Source organism: Corvus moneduloides, chromosome 5 (assembly GCF_009650955.1).
Source record: "Corvus moneduloides isolate bCorMon1 chromosome 5, bCorMon1.pri, whole genome shotgun sequence".
In the NCBI taxonomy this organism is placed as follows: Eukaryota; Metazoa; Chordata; class Aves; order Passeriformes; family Corvidae; genus Corvus; species Corvus moneduloides.
In genome coordinates, this window is record NC_045480.1 from 28,282,749 (window position 1) to 28,295,913 (window position 13,165).

The 13,165-nt window shown below is 40.1% G+C and overlaps 1 protein-coding gene across 8 annotated transcripts in view; it reads left to right on the plus strand.

Moving 5' to 3' along the window:
• Positions 1-13,165, plus strand: part of CRACD (capping protein inhibiting regulator of actin dynamics) — a 132,241-nt gene that overhangs the window by 12,631 nt on the left and 106,445 nt on the right. For 4 of the 8 annotated variants that reach the window (XM_032108280.1, XM_032108287.1, XM_032108288.1 and 1 more), the window contains exon 1: positions 10,754-10,868. The exons of the other annotated variants lie outside the window; for them this stretch is intronic. The gene's annotated coding sequence lies outside the window, so the exon portion shown is untranslated. Of the gene's footprint in view, positions 1-10,753; positions 10,869-13,165 lie in introns of those variants that run through there. 8 annotated transcript variants of the gene reach the window in all.

Consider the following 13,165-nt stretch of genomic DNA (forward strand, 5'->3'; position numbering starts at 1 on the left):
ATGCGGAGCCGGCGGAGCCAGCGGGAGCCGGCAGAGCCTCCTGTCTGCAGCCAGCACACTTCGTGCTGAACTGAAGAGGACACTACACAGCCAGCAGCACAGAGGGTGCGAAGCTTTCTCTACCGTAAAGCCTGAACAAGAACACTCTTCAACATGGCAGCTTCAGAGTCAGAGAGAAAGAGAAGTGAGTCACATGGGACGGAGCTGAGCATGGCGACGGGAGAAAAGAGGGCGGTGCCGCGATTCTGGTGCGCAGCTTAAAAAACCTTCTTGCATGCCGTGGTAAGAAACTGTAATACCACAAACTGTTTGTCTCTTAAATCCATTTGAAGGACATGGGGGGATGGAGTATCTTCGTGTGCCTGTGAAGATTGTGAAGAATGCCTATGCCAGGCTATATAGAATTAGTAAGAGGCTGTTAGAGACTTGTGGCGAAGAAAGCCTTTGTGTGCAGGCCAAAATAACTTATCCTTAAAAAGATGAATAACCCCATGTGATGGCCCATGTTTTGCAGTGTGAAGGAACTGTGAGATTTTTCATGGGAGAGATGTTCTACACACAGCAGATTGTTTGTTTCCGGGCGGATCTGCTGTTAGTGGCAGTTTGGGAACCACGTGCAGCTGAAGGAAAACCCTTTTTTCCTTAAGCATAAGAGAGAGACTTTTCAAGAACTGGAACACTGACTAACATCCCATGTTCTGTTATCCCTTGTGTGAGCTGGGTAAAAGGAGAGAAGTGCTGGGGGGGTGGGATTTGCTTTAATTTTGTTTTGTTATTTTCTCTTTACTTTTAATTCTATTAGTAATAAAACTCTTTCATTGTACTGCAGCTGTTTAAGGTTTGTGCCTGCTTTGCTTTTCTCCTAATTCTTATCTCACAGAAGGAAAATAAGTAAGTAATGAATATTTTGAACCAAAACCACTACATTTAATTGGTGTTTCTGCCCGGTTTCGAACTCAACCCGCTACAGAAGTACAACAGCTTCCATGCGCGGATCCTAGACATGGGTGACGTGGCAGCAACTTTGTCCTTTCATTTTACTCCATGTCAAGAGCCTCATGAACGGGTTAGAGAGGCATTTTGTGCTTGGACAGAGGTCTGGCTCCTAGGTATTTTATGCTGGGCTTTCCTAACCTTTGCCAGGATCTGGAAGGTTGCTTGATCAGTGATATTGAAATAATGTCAGAAGTAAATAAATTAACTTGCAACTGCTTAGTAGGTTTGAAAAACAGGGAGGGCAACCTCACTTGCACAAGGTTATGTACGAGAAAGACGCTACAAATTTTGCATGGTCTGTCTGGTCCTTCATCCTTCCAATGGATAAAGAAGTAGGCCAGCTTATTGTTCAGTTGATAGCCGTGTAATTTGATGTGTGTGGTCAGACTGGGGAGAAAGCAGCGTGAAAACACAGAGGCTGGGCTTTAAAACAGCAGTTTGCCACTTCAGGTAATTCTCGAGGTAATCTCCTGGTCTGTGCTGCTGAATCTGGATCCCCCTGATAAATGGTATATTTATTTTACATGTGGGCAAAACGCATAAGTGAACAATAAATAACACGACAGCTTTCTCACTTAAATGGCAACAACTCTGATTTAAACATAAAGTACAGGACACCTTTCTGTCCTTGCATAGACCCCCCAGTCCCGGCACAGACACCTGCTGGCCCTGTGCCCTGGTACCCAGCTGAAAAAAAGGCAGTAAAGCACTGCCAAGAATGAGGGAATGCCTCTGCTGGGATGGCTCCACCGGTCAGCAGCTTTTATCCTCCCTGCAAAATGCTCTGTTAAGTTTATAAAAGATTAAAAGGAGAAGCAGCACTGTGCTGCACATTGATTTGCTTTCTTGTCAGCCAAATACGTTGTCTCCACCTGACCGACCACGGTACTTTTGTTCTTTTTCTTGTAACTTGTGCCTAATTTATTCTTTTCCCTTTTTCTGATGAGGGAATGCCTAAGATCTTGCCAATGTGCCATATATACTGCCTCATTCTTTAAGTTTTCATACAATTTAGTCTCATTTGACATGGACTTCTCTCAAAAAATAATTGGTATTCTTGTTTTTCTTTTATCTCCTCCAAGCTGCACAAATATTTTTCATCTCCCCTGGGATTCCAGTGTCATAACATTCAACTTTTTTTTTTTTTAATTTAGGAAGAGACAAGTAACAATCCCTCATTTGCCTTGCAAAATGCTCATTATTTTCTACATGTTTAAAGAACTAATGTTCATCAACAGTCATTAATTCTGCAATACAAACTAATTTATTAGTATCTTCTATTTTCAATGTGTACATCTGTTCTATGCCTGGGGAGATGGGTTGGTCTAAACCCAAATTTTTTTCTAATGGAGGAAACCTTGGGACTGACAGTGAAACTCAGGTTCTTCCCAGTGCTTTGGAGTGTAAATAAACACTGTGCCTCACAGCAGACTTCACAGTAAATAGCAAGGCCAATAGAAATACACATCTGCTTACAAAGGGGATATTTTCTGTTTGGTTTGTGTGCAACACATCTAGAGGAGGAATGCAAAAGTGGTTCACGGTATGAAATGAAATGTTTTCACTATGTAAGTTATTTGTTCTTTTGCTTCACATGAAAACACTTTGAAAGAGGGTGTAATAAAGTAGTGCCTAAGGCAAACCTAACTCATTGATTATCTCTCTACTGTCTCTGTTTTTGCTCAACTATCGCTTAATGTATTAATACCATACTTAATACACTGGCTTTTTAATATTCTAACAAATTATAGGTTAATATATGCTACAATGATTTGACATTTCTAACTCTAGCACATTGTGATCACAGAACCATAGAATGGTTTGAGTTGAAAGGGACCTTAGGGATCATCCAGTTCCAACTGCCCTGCCATGGGCAGGGACACCTTCCACTCGTAGTCCTGTCCAACCTGGCCTTGATTATGATATGAGACATTATTTTACCAGATAACAGATTAGTAGGGAAGAATATTTTGCTTTAGGAAAAAGAATTTTTCTCTATAAATTCTAATGTCTGCTAGGGAGACTTTAGAATAGAGAAAATTCTATGTGTAGAATATATGTAGAAAATAATACAGATTATGGAGAATAATATTTTTTCTTTGCAAATACTGATGTATGTTAAAGAACTACTAAATTCACATCTTAATATTTCCCATACTGCTACAGATCTATTCATAAAGCCATTTGCTATGAGTTCTTTACACATTGTTTTCATATCTGGAGGACATAAAGGTCTTTCTTTGGTAACATATGCTATTTAGGACACAGGCCTGGCTTTAGAAGTCTAGGATGATTGTCAAGATAACCTATAATAGACCTGTCCACCAAAGGCACTAGTCAGCATTGCTTTCTGCAAATACTTTCCTGATCACCTACACTATTACTGTGTCTTGTAAAAGACATGGGTGTGTGTATATGTAAATATATATACACATCTGTTTAGGTGCATCTGTCGCTCAAAGCTCTTTTTCTTCTGTTATAGATGAAAATCTTTTCTGACAAGGTTCATAAACTTCATTCAAAATCAAGTAATCTGTACCTAATCATATTTTACCTCCTTTTTCCCAAAGGTAACAGATGGTTTTTTGCTCTGTGCATCTTCTTCCTACATCTGTGTCTGTTTATAATTATGAACAGTTGAATATAGCAATAATGTTATGCCAGTTATTGTCATAATAAAAAAAAAGAAACAATATAGAAATATTTTCCCCCGCAATATAAACTATGTTTTCATTGCTAGCAAAGGGAATATGATAATTAAAACTTTCAGGTTATTTGCAGTTTCTGGTAATTAAATGTGAACTCTAGCTGGTCTCCAAGTTGGCAGGGAGCAACTGAGGGAGCTGGGGTTGTTCATCTTGGAGTAAAGGAGGGTCAGGGGAGACCTTTTTTCTCTCTACAAGTGCCTGAAAGGAGGGTGGAGCCAGGTGGGGGTTGGCCTCTTCTCCCAGGTGACTAGAGGATGAGTTCAATAGGACGAGAGGAAATGGTTTTGAGCTTCACTAGGGGAGGTTCAGGTTGGACATCAGGAAGACTTTCTTTACAGAAAGGATTCTTAAGCACTGGGACAGACTGCACACCGGGAGGTGATGGAGTCACCATCCTTGGATGTGTTCAAGAAACAACTGGATGTGGCACTCAGTGCCATGGTCTAGTTGACAAGGTGGTGATCAGTCCAAGGTCGGATTTGATGATCTCAGAGGTCTTTTGTTATTTTAATCATTCTGTTATTTTTACAGCTTCAGGCTGTGGGCACTGTGCTAAGGAGGGGACATGCACTTTTGGGTTCCCAGCTGGCTGGCATTGTGGTGTTCCCAGTTATGAGTGACTGATCTCAAAGGCTGTGCAGATATTTTTAGGGCAGCACTCTGCTAATCATCAGAAGTGCTGCATTCATTGAAAAATGACTGGTGAAGGTATTTAGCCCTGTCATTCACATGGTCCAATTAAAACACTTCTGATTGAAGACCTTTTTTCTACAGAGTAAATACAACAAACACAATGGGCTGTCCTGATCTATCTGAAAAAGAGAACCTTTCTCTCCTTGTCTGATGCATGGACAGGGAAGCTGAGGCAGTGTGGGGGTTGATTTGTAGCCAGACTCTTCAACTTCCTGGTCTCAATCTTGTCACATTTGCTGGTCCTCTCTGAGTTGTTGGAGCTGGCTTTGATGTTTGTATGCAGGCTCATATTCATTGCAGTATGGCAGCCTTTCCTCTTGTGCGGAAAGTTTAACCCAGGAACAGCCATTTACTTGTAGGAGCATAACTGTGTATGTCCTTTTTATCCCAGACGTCTTCTGGACTCAAAGCAATGGGCATCTCATTGGCAGTGGGATCTGGTCATACTGTGTGCCCAGTTACTGGAAAGCATGCTCCTCTTTTTGCTTACTTTTGTAAGGCAGTACTCTGCTTTCTCTCCGCTGGCAGATATCCCACTGCCAAGAGCCTGGGTTTAAGGTACTGAAGTAAGGAAGTGTAATTTCGGAGGTTGATGACATTTGGTATTGAGAAAAGTGGTTTCCAGTGCATTAGAAAATACAGAATGGTACAGAACTCTATGATGTACCATATACAGAAGAGCTGGAGTCTCCTGTATGTGTGTGTGCATATAGAGCTGTTTTCTAAACCATACCTTTTTTTTCCTCATTATTTATGTAACCAGGAAGACTATTTCAATTTCTTTTTCATTAGTGGGACAGCAGTGGGCTTCATGAAAAAGCTAAATTCTTATCAAAAAAGGGAAAAGTGAAATGGTTATCACAGGAAATAGGTCTGCTTTTCAGGCAAGTGGTGCATTTTTTTTCTGCACCTACTAATTGCTGAAGAATAATGCTCACCCAGATCTATCTTCTCCTGCTTTAGAAAAAAGCTTTCAGAAAAGTGGGTGACAGATTTGATCTGAGAAGATATTTTAAAGCTGATTAAATTGAAAGGTATCATGAATATTTTTTATTTCTGTTTTCTTTTATGATTGAAGTTGTTTTGTAACTGATCTAGGTTGCATAAAATTTAAAGTACGTACACTGTTTATCACATTTTTTTCCTTTTCTTGCAGGCAAAACTTATCTATGTGTACATTCAAGGAAAGCAGTACAAGTGACTTAAATGCCCAGTGGGGGATGGCAAATGACTCATGACATTAAGTCAACAGATGAGGAATACCAGGCAGGTCATGACCAAGCACTGACAAATCCAGAACCGGGTCAGAGTCGAATGCCTTTTTTGTAGTTTTGGCTTTTATGCTCGTGTAATTTTAGACCAAGCAGTTAAAAATTGTTTTTCTGCTTGATTATCTGTGAAAATATATGCAGCAACCTCTGTACTGCTTTGTCTGGTAACTCAGCAATTCGATTACATTGTTTAATGCCTTTGTGCTTCTCAACTTCTCAAAGTGGTCTGTTGGTGGTGTATAACTGGAGTTAAATTTCTTTTGAAGACATACATAAAAGCAGAGAGGGTCCTGGAGATGTTCTTGCATCTTGGGTTATACGTTTGTAAGTGTCTGTGCATGCACATGTTTAATATGCATGACATATTTGTTCTGGCAGTGTCCAGTCTGCCAGCATGGCCACTGATAGCAGTGAGGCTGGAACTGCATTGGGCCAGACCAGTAAAACAACAGCATTCTCTGGTCAGTATGGGAGATAACAAGGCTTGACTCAGACAAGAATTCTGGGTTTGTAGATGAAGAGGGATCTGCTCCTTGCTAGGACCTACAAGAAGTGATGACTTAGTTATGACAGTCCAAGCCAGATGTTAAATTTACTGTCTAAAACAAAGAAAGAGGTCTCAGTGCTATGCCTGGGAGCACGAAGTCACCTGAATTATGCTGACCTCAAGCTGACTTTGTCTCTATGAAGAGGAAGCAAAAAAGAAACCAACTTCCTAGAAACTGTTTTCTTGTCTTGCTGAAGGATTCATGAGTCGACTAAGCAAATCTAGATTAGGAAGAAAACTTGGAGCATCAGCTTTAAGCCTTAAACTCAGAAGAGCACCAGAATTTTTGAAAATTAATCCCTAGCTCTCTTAGTAATTTCTGTGCAGAAAAAGGCATCCCTTCTTCCTATCTTCATAATAAGCCTGGTATATTTTCCTGCCAGTACAGTATTCTGGCATATGTTAAGGGTCAGTGAGTCTTTGCATTGGATCCTTATTGGTAATAGCAGTGATTTCTTTATTTTTCATTCAAAGATTTCCTGGTATTGAGAGATTCTTTCAAACATCTGTGCTTTAACTTGATTTCTAAAGATCTCTTTCTGCTCTGAAAATGTTTGGAATGGGCTTCAGTGGATTAGTGATGCCGCCTAGTATTGAGTATGTTTTACAGGTACTATATATCCAGAGTTGCTGAACTATTGAAACACCCTGTTTTACTTTTTAATGCCCGAGGCAACCATCTAATGTATGTAATGAATAAGACAAAGGTATGAAAAGAAAATGGTGCAAGATAACAAATGAGTCACAGGAACTGCCCACTGCAAATGAAGAGCTTTCAAAACTGTGGGGAGAACCAGCAGACACTGTAGCTTGCATCATAAGCCATTACAGGTTTTATATGACATTTTTTTTGCTTTTGTGATTTGCTATGCACATTACAGATTAAATGTGACCCACTACAGAATTTGGAGTGCATCAAGCCTCTCAAAGGAAGGCTTGCTGTCAAGCAGCCCCAGTTTGCCCTGCGTGCTTTCCATGCACAGCAATCATTTCAAGTTGGCTCTTCGCAAATGGAGTTAACAAAATGTAATGTCAGAAAACAGTTTTGTTATTGAAAGCAGCTATTGTGCTGTGCTAGAAAACAGACTAAATCAAGCCATTCTGGGGCACGAGACTGTGCTGTATGACAAGCTAGAATCTAAATAAATGCATTCTGTTGCCCCAAGGACAAAGTCACAATGCTGCTTGTATGGACTGCAGGCTTGGGTAGGATATCAGTACAGGCATCAAACACGTGCCAGATAAAAATGATTTTTTTGTTCTTGGTGGGCAATTAGGTTGTTCAAACCTTGTGTTTGCCTGGGATTTCTAAAAGGTTATCAGCCTTACTCAACAATCTACCAACATTGTCAGTTTTCTATCCAGATAAATGAGAGATGATTTTTGACAATTTTTTCTAAAATGCTGCATTTCAAGTGCAGATTAATAGGCTGCTTTTCCACAAAAGAACTTTTGAAAAAGAAAGCATGCTCTCTGTTTTGCAGTGAACATGGTGTCTCAGAATTCAGTAGAAAATGCATGCTTATGTGACAGAGAACAGGGAATGTCCTCGTGCCCTATTTGCATAATTGTCACCTTGTATGAAACAGAAGTCATTTATCATGAATCAGATCTATGTTTCTGGGCTTTTTGCAGGCTTGATTTCAGCATGGTAAATGTTTATGAAGACAACTTTGTTTCTTTCAGGGAAAATCCTTTCAATAAGTCTTTCTGTGTATTTAAAGGAGTAGGATAGAAATCTTCAGCAGGTTCAAAGGAAGAAAGATTTGGTTAGGTTATTCTGTGCATTTCAGATTTTCTAGTGCGTTTTAAACTCAGAAAGCAGAAGATACAAACCCAGTATGTGGATACACTTTTGGCTAAATCAGGATCCTGTTCACTGATAGTTGTTTATAACATAAGGTCTAAACTTTAATTTTAAAGATGAGGTTTTTCTTTTCTGCATACTATGATGTAAAATCTAATTCTATAATTTACATTATACATGTCAAAATGTTTGTAGTAACAGCTAAAGAGAAGTGATGTGTGGAAGTAAAGAAGGCAATGTAGGGTTACTGAAGAAGATGAAAGAGAGAAAGACTTTGTGTGTGAATTTTTAATATCATATACTTTTCAGCTCAGTTCCTATATGTGAGTCTTTTTGAAAATGTCACCTTAACATGACACTGCTTTCTTTTAAATATGTACTTTAATCCTGTCTCAGTTGCCATTAGTCAGCCCTTATGAAGTTTTTAGTTCTTTATACACCGAAACTCTTTCAGTGATTATTTTAGCCATGAGTCTCCTGCAGCACTCTCAAGAGTGGAATCTTGCAGATGCAGCTGCAAGGGCTAGGCAGGAAAAAAGAACCTTTTTCTCTGGTGTTTGACCATGGGAAACAGGGAGGTTCATCTCCGGCTTTGACTGGAGAAGGGAGGCTGGAGCAGCAAAATTTGGAGCTACCCTCCTAAACTGCTGAAACTTTTAAAAAGCAGTGTGTGCATGGCAGTGATGGCCAAGCCCAGCTGGTCTGCTCCATGTCTGCCTACGCAGATTTACAGCTGATGGCCTTGTAGGGTTGCAGGGCATTTTCAGTTAGTGTAACAAGGATGTTCCCTCTCCTTTTCACCAAGATGATGAACCTCCTTCTGCTGTCTGGGTGGGGAACTTCGTTGGGCTGCCACCTCTGTGCTCTCTGACCTGCACCAGCCTGTTGTCAAGGTCTGGATGGTGCCAGAAGTTGGAAAGGTTGCTTCTGCTGCCAGGAGCATAGACAGCACAGATGTGAGCAGGAGGAATGCTTTCTGTGTTTGAGCTAGAGCTGGCATAGCTTTGTAATAGAGTAAGGTCCTACTTTGCACAGAGTGCAGGGTACTCCTAATGAGAGGATATCTAAGGTTTATTTTCTTTGTAGATTGGGAAAATCTGATATTTTTGTCATTGCTGTCTAGTCTGGACATCGTGATTGAAAACACTGCGTCAAGGCTCCAGTTGTCTATCTACACTAGTGCTACAACTGATGCTTCTCTTTCAGGGCATGGTGGGGGTCAGCAGCTGTGGATGCCTTTAGGGGGAAAACTAGTTCATAAAAGAATATATAGATCAGATTTATTTGAATTTGTCTTCTAAAAGTGTACATTTTGTGGATTCTTATACCAGTCTGCTAATGCATTTCCCCATTTATGTTAAGAATTGCTTAGTGCTTGTTGTTTTAGGCAACATGTGTAAACAAGAAGTGTTCAGAGCACTGAAGCCACTAATGTAACAAAAAGAGGTTATAGAACAAGTAAATCTGGATAAAGAAAAAAAAATCAATGGGTGTGTTTGGGGGGGATCCCTTTAGCTGCAAATATATTCTGTCTTGTATAATAGAGTTCTCTTCACATGAAGCACTATTCACATTATGAATAGCCTTTTCAAGCAAATATGGCTCTCTGGCATAAGCAGTGAGAATTGCTATGGCTGTCAGAATCTGTTCTTTTATTCTCAGAACAATTTTTCCATCTAACACTAGAGGTCAAAAGGATTTTTAACTATGGTGTAACATTACATTGTAGTTTTCCTACTACAGTCAGTCTGGCAATAAAAGTTTTTTTCAATGAGAAAGTGTAGAAAGTAAGATTGTTTGCATGAATCCAATGCAACAAACCTCTTCCTCCACAGCACTGTTAGCAGAGAAAGCATTCATTTTGTAGAATGACACACAGATTTTATGTAAATAAGAGGCAGTTCCTTCAGAACAGATGTTTAATCCTTAATGAAACTATTTTCATTTATCACCCAGAAAAATGATATTTTATTCTAAATAATTGCCTGACTGTGATTGACTTTTAAAATGCAGAAGTCCATGAGCAACATTTAAAAGAAAAAGCCCTCTTTGTATGAGCTTTTTAAATAAGTGCATACATCGTTTGTTCTTTGTTTCTAGCACAGTCTCTGCCAGCATCTGTGTGAGCTTCACCAAGGAAGCATCACTGTGGTCTTTGGAAGCTATTCCGGCCAGCTCTGATCCTCTGTAAAGATTTGTGGTGTCTGGTTGTAACACCCCATGCAGGAGGCAGATTTTCAAGTCAAAGTTAATGCAGCCCTGGGCAGTAAGGTCCAGGATCTATTTTACTCCTTCAGCAGGATGACCAACAGCAAGGAGGGGAAAAGCCTGCAGGGTGCTATTGGCTGAGGTGGGTGTCCACATAGAGAGGCGCTTTTCCTTCCTCCCCAGTGGTGGGAGGCTGGATCTGTTCCTTGTGTCCCACCAGGGAGCCAGGTGAGATGCAAAGAGGCTGAGATGGCAGCAAGTGGATTTGCTCTATCCCAGGTAGCACTTTTGCTGCTGCAAGAAATCTCCGCTGGTGCAATGATTGTTGGCAGGAGCCTCCTGTCCTCCTTTTGGTCTGGTATGGATTACACCTGCCTCCAGCTTTGTCTCCAAATCATAGATATTTCGGGTGTCTGTCGCCAAGGCATCCTAGCAACTGTGACAAAAATAAAGGTGGGTGAGTGCAAAGCTTTTGCTAGAAAGTGGAAGAATTCAGAGAGGTTATAAAGCTTTGTTCACTGTAACGCTCTCTGTCAGCTGAGATTGCTGAAGTTCCAGCAAGCCACAGGCATGGAGCTGCCACTGCCCCAGCAGAGAGGAAGGATGTTGAAATAAGCACCCACAACCTGATGGGACAGGTAAATTTATATTGTTTTATTAACCAAACTCCATTTCCACAGCAGAATACTTACTGACATCAATGGCAGTTCAAAAACCCTAACAGTTTATATGTTTCACTGATTTATTATTATTATTATTGTTATTATTTAAACGTTTATTAGCAGAACAAGTAGATTTTCAGCCTTTCATAGCAGTTGCCTTGTGTACTTTCCTTTAGTCCCAGCTTACTCATTGCTGTGTTAAATTGATATAATGGCACTTTAGGCAGAAGAAGCATTTGTCTGCCTCTAACTGCTGTTGCTCTGCACATACTTTCTGTTTTGAAGAATGGTAATCCTTTGTATTACACAATCCTCTTTTAAAAAAAATAATCCTGGTGTTATATAAGTGATAAGTAATGTGTCCTTAATATATTATCGTAGGTGGGAAGGTTTCATCACGAATGCTTTTATCTGCATAACTAGCAGTGAAAATGAGGGGGAATATCATAAAAGTAAGACTCACACAATGTCATTAGGCAGCCAGTGGTTCAATCAGGCTGTGAGGGTCCTGTTCCAGACCACAGGTTTCATGTACTTTCAGATCCCCTTGCTAAATACTGCTGCATATTGCTGTGCCTTCCTTTCCATAAGCAGTGATGTTTTTATCAGAGTTCACATCTCTGCTGTAGAAGAATTTTCGATAAAGTGCTCAGTAAGTTTAATTATTAAGAGGCAATGTCTGCACTTAGATTATGTATGTTTCCAAATCTGGAACTGTTCTTGAAACAACTTCTTGCTTTTTGTAATGCTTGCAGGATGCTAGGGTGTACTAACTCTGGATAACACCATCTGTGCATATAGAAGATTTTTGAATGCATGATAGAACAACCTCAACAAATCCTTAAAGGAGTATTTTGGGGTTGTTTAATCCTGTAAATCAAAGTGTCAGAATGATGCTCTTCCAGCATAGTAAGCCACTGAAAATTTATTAAATCTTTAAAGCCTGCTTAAAGAAAAACAATACTTCTGCTGCATATTTGATCTTATTCTGTGCTAATAATTCTTCTTGACTCTCCTTTGCCTTTGATTATTGCACTGTGTTCTTGCACACACAAAGAGTCCCATTTGTTTAAAGAAATCCTTTATTTAAACAAATCCTGTGTTGTAGTTTTGTCTTTTGGATTAGAAAAATAAGATTATTTTCTGTTCATTAGGGAAACTTGTCTTTGTAAGAATGATGAAGTCATTATCATCTCATACAAAGTCATATCTGATTTTTTACCCAGATGTGAAATGTCTTTACTAGAGTGATGGTTCCACACCAAAATAATAAATATATGCAGGATGTCATGCTACATGGTGTTATTCGGCTGTTAGTTTCAATTAACAAGAGCAACTGGAAAAGCAGTCATTTTTTCTGTCTACACTGTGTAGGACACAGAACGGATCTGGAATCTCACAGGTTAAGTGAAGTGCTCTTAGACTGGATGCACAGGAATCTGTTTACACTTTGAAATGCTTCAGAGTTGGAGTGTTGTTTCGCTTTCCTGAAAGAAGAAACTTGGAACAGTAATGATTATGTGAAGACCAGTTAATTGTCCAGAAATATATTCAGCTTAAAGAGATTATGTTTTATTTGTAGAAAATGCAGAAGATAAACAAAAGAACCTATTGGACCATAATACCAGGTTCTGATATAAAAGTTGTTTGCATGCTCACAAACAGTTAACATTGCTTTTTCTTTCCCCCAAATGTCTGCCTTTGGTTAAAGAATGAGGACTGAAAAGGGACACGAAATTTGTGCAGCCAACCAAGTTGTGCAGTCAGGCTATCCAAATGTCTTTTCTAATCTAATTACGATAAGTTTTTGGGAAACTGACTGAAGATCCTGAAAAAGCTCATCTGCAAATCCTGCTTGGTACCAGTCTTTGGATGGTATCATAATCCTGCTTGCAGGATCCAAGTTATGCACTTCTCTGGAAAGTCATGCTTGGGATGCCATTCTTCCTATCTTCCTCTCATTTCCTTTTGCATCCCAGAGCAGTAGGAAACCCCACCTGCTGCTGGCTCTCACTGGTGGCAGAGAAGGACAGGTCCAGCCTTCCATCCCTCCCACTAGGAAGGACCAGGCAGACACAGCAGTTGTAACCCACAAAGTCCTTCACAAATCTGCAGACACAGCTCTGGGGACTGAGATCCTTACTGCCAGCCAGTTGCTGGGGTGGGCTTTGGAGATGGGACAGCTTCTGTGGATTTTATTTGGAGTTGGTGGTTCCAGCACCTACTGACAGCCCAGTCTTGGAAAAGCCTGTGCTCTGGTGATGGTAAGATCT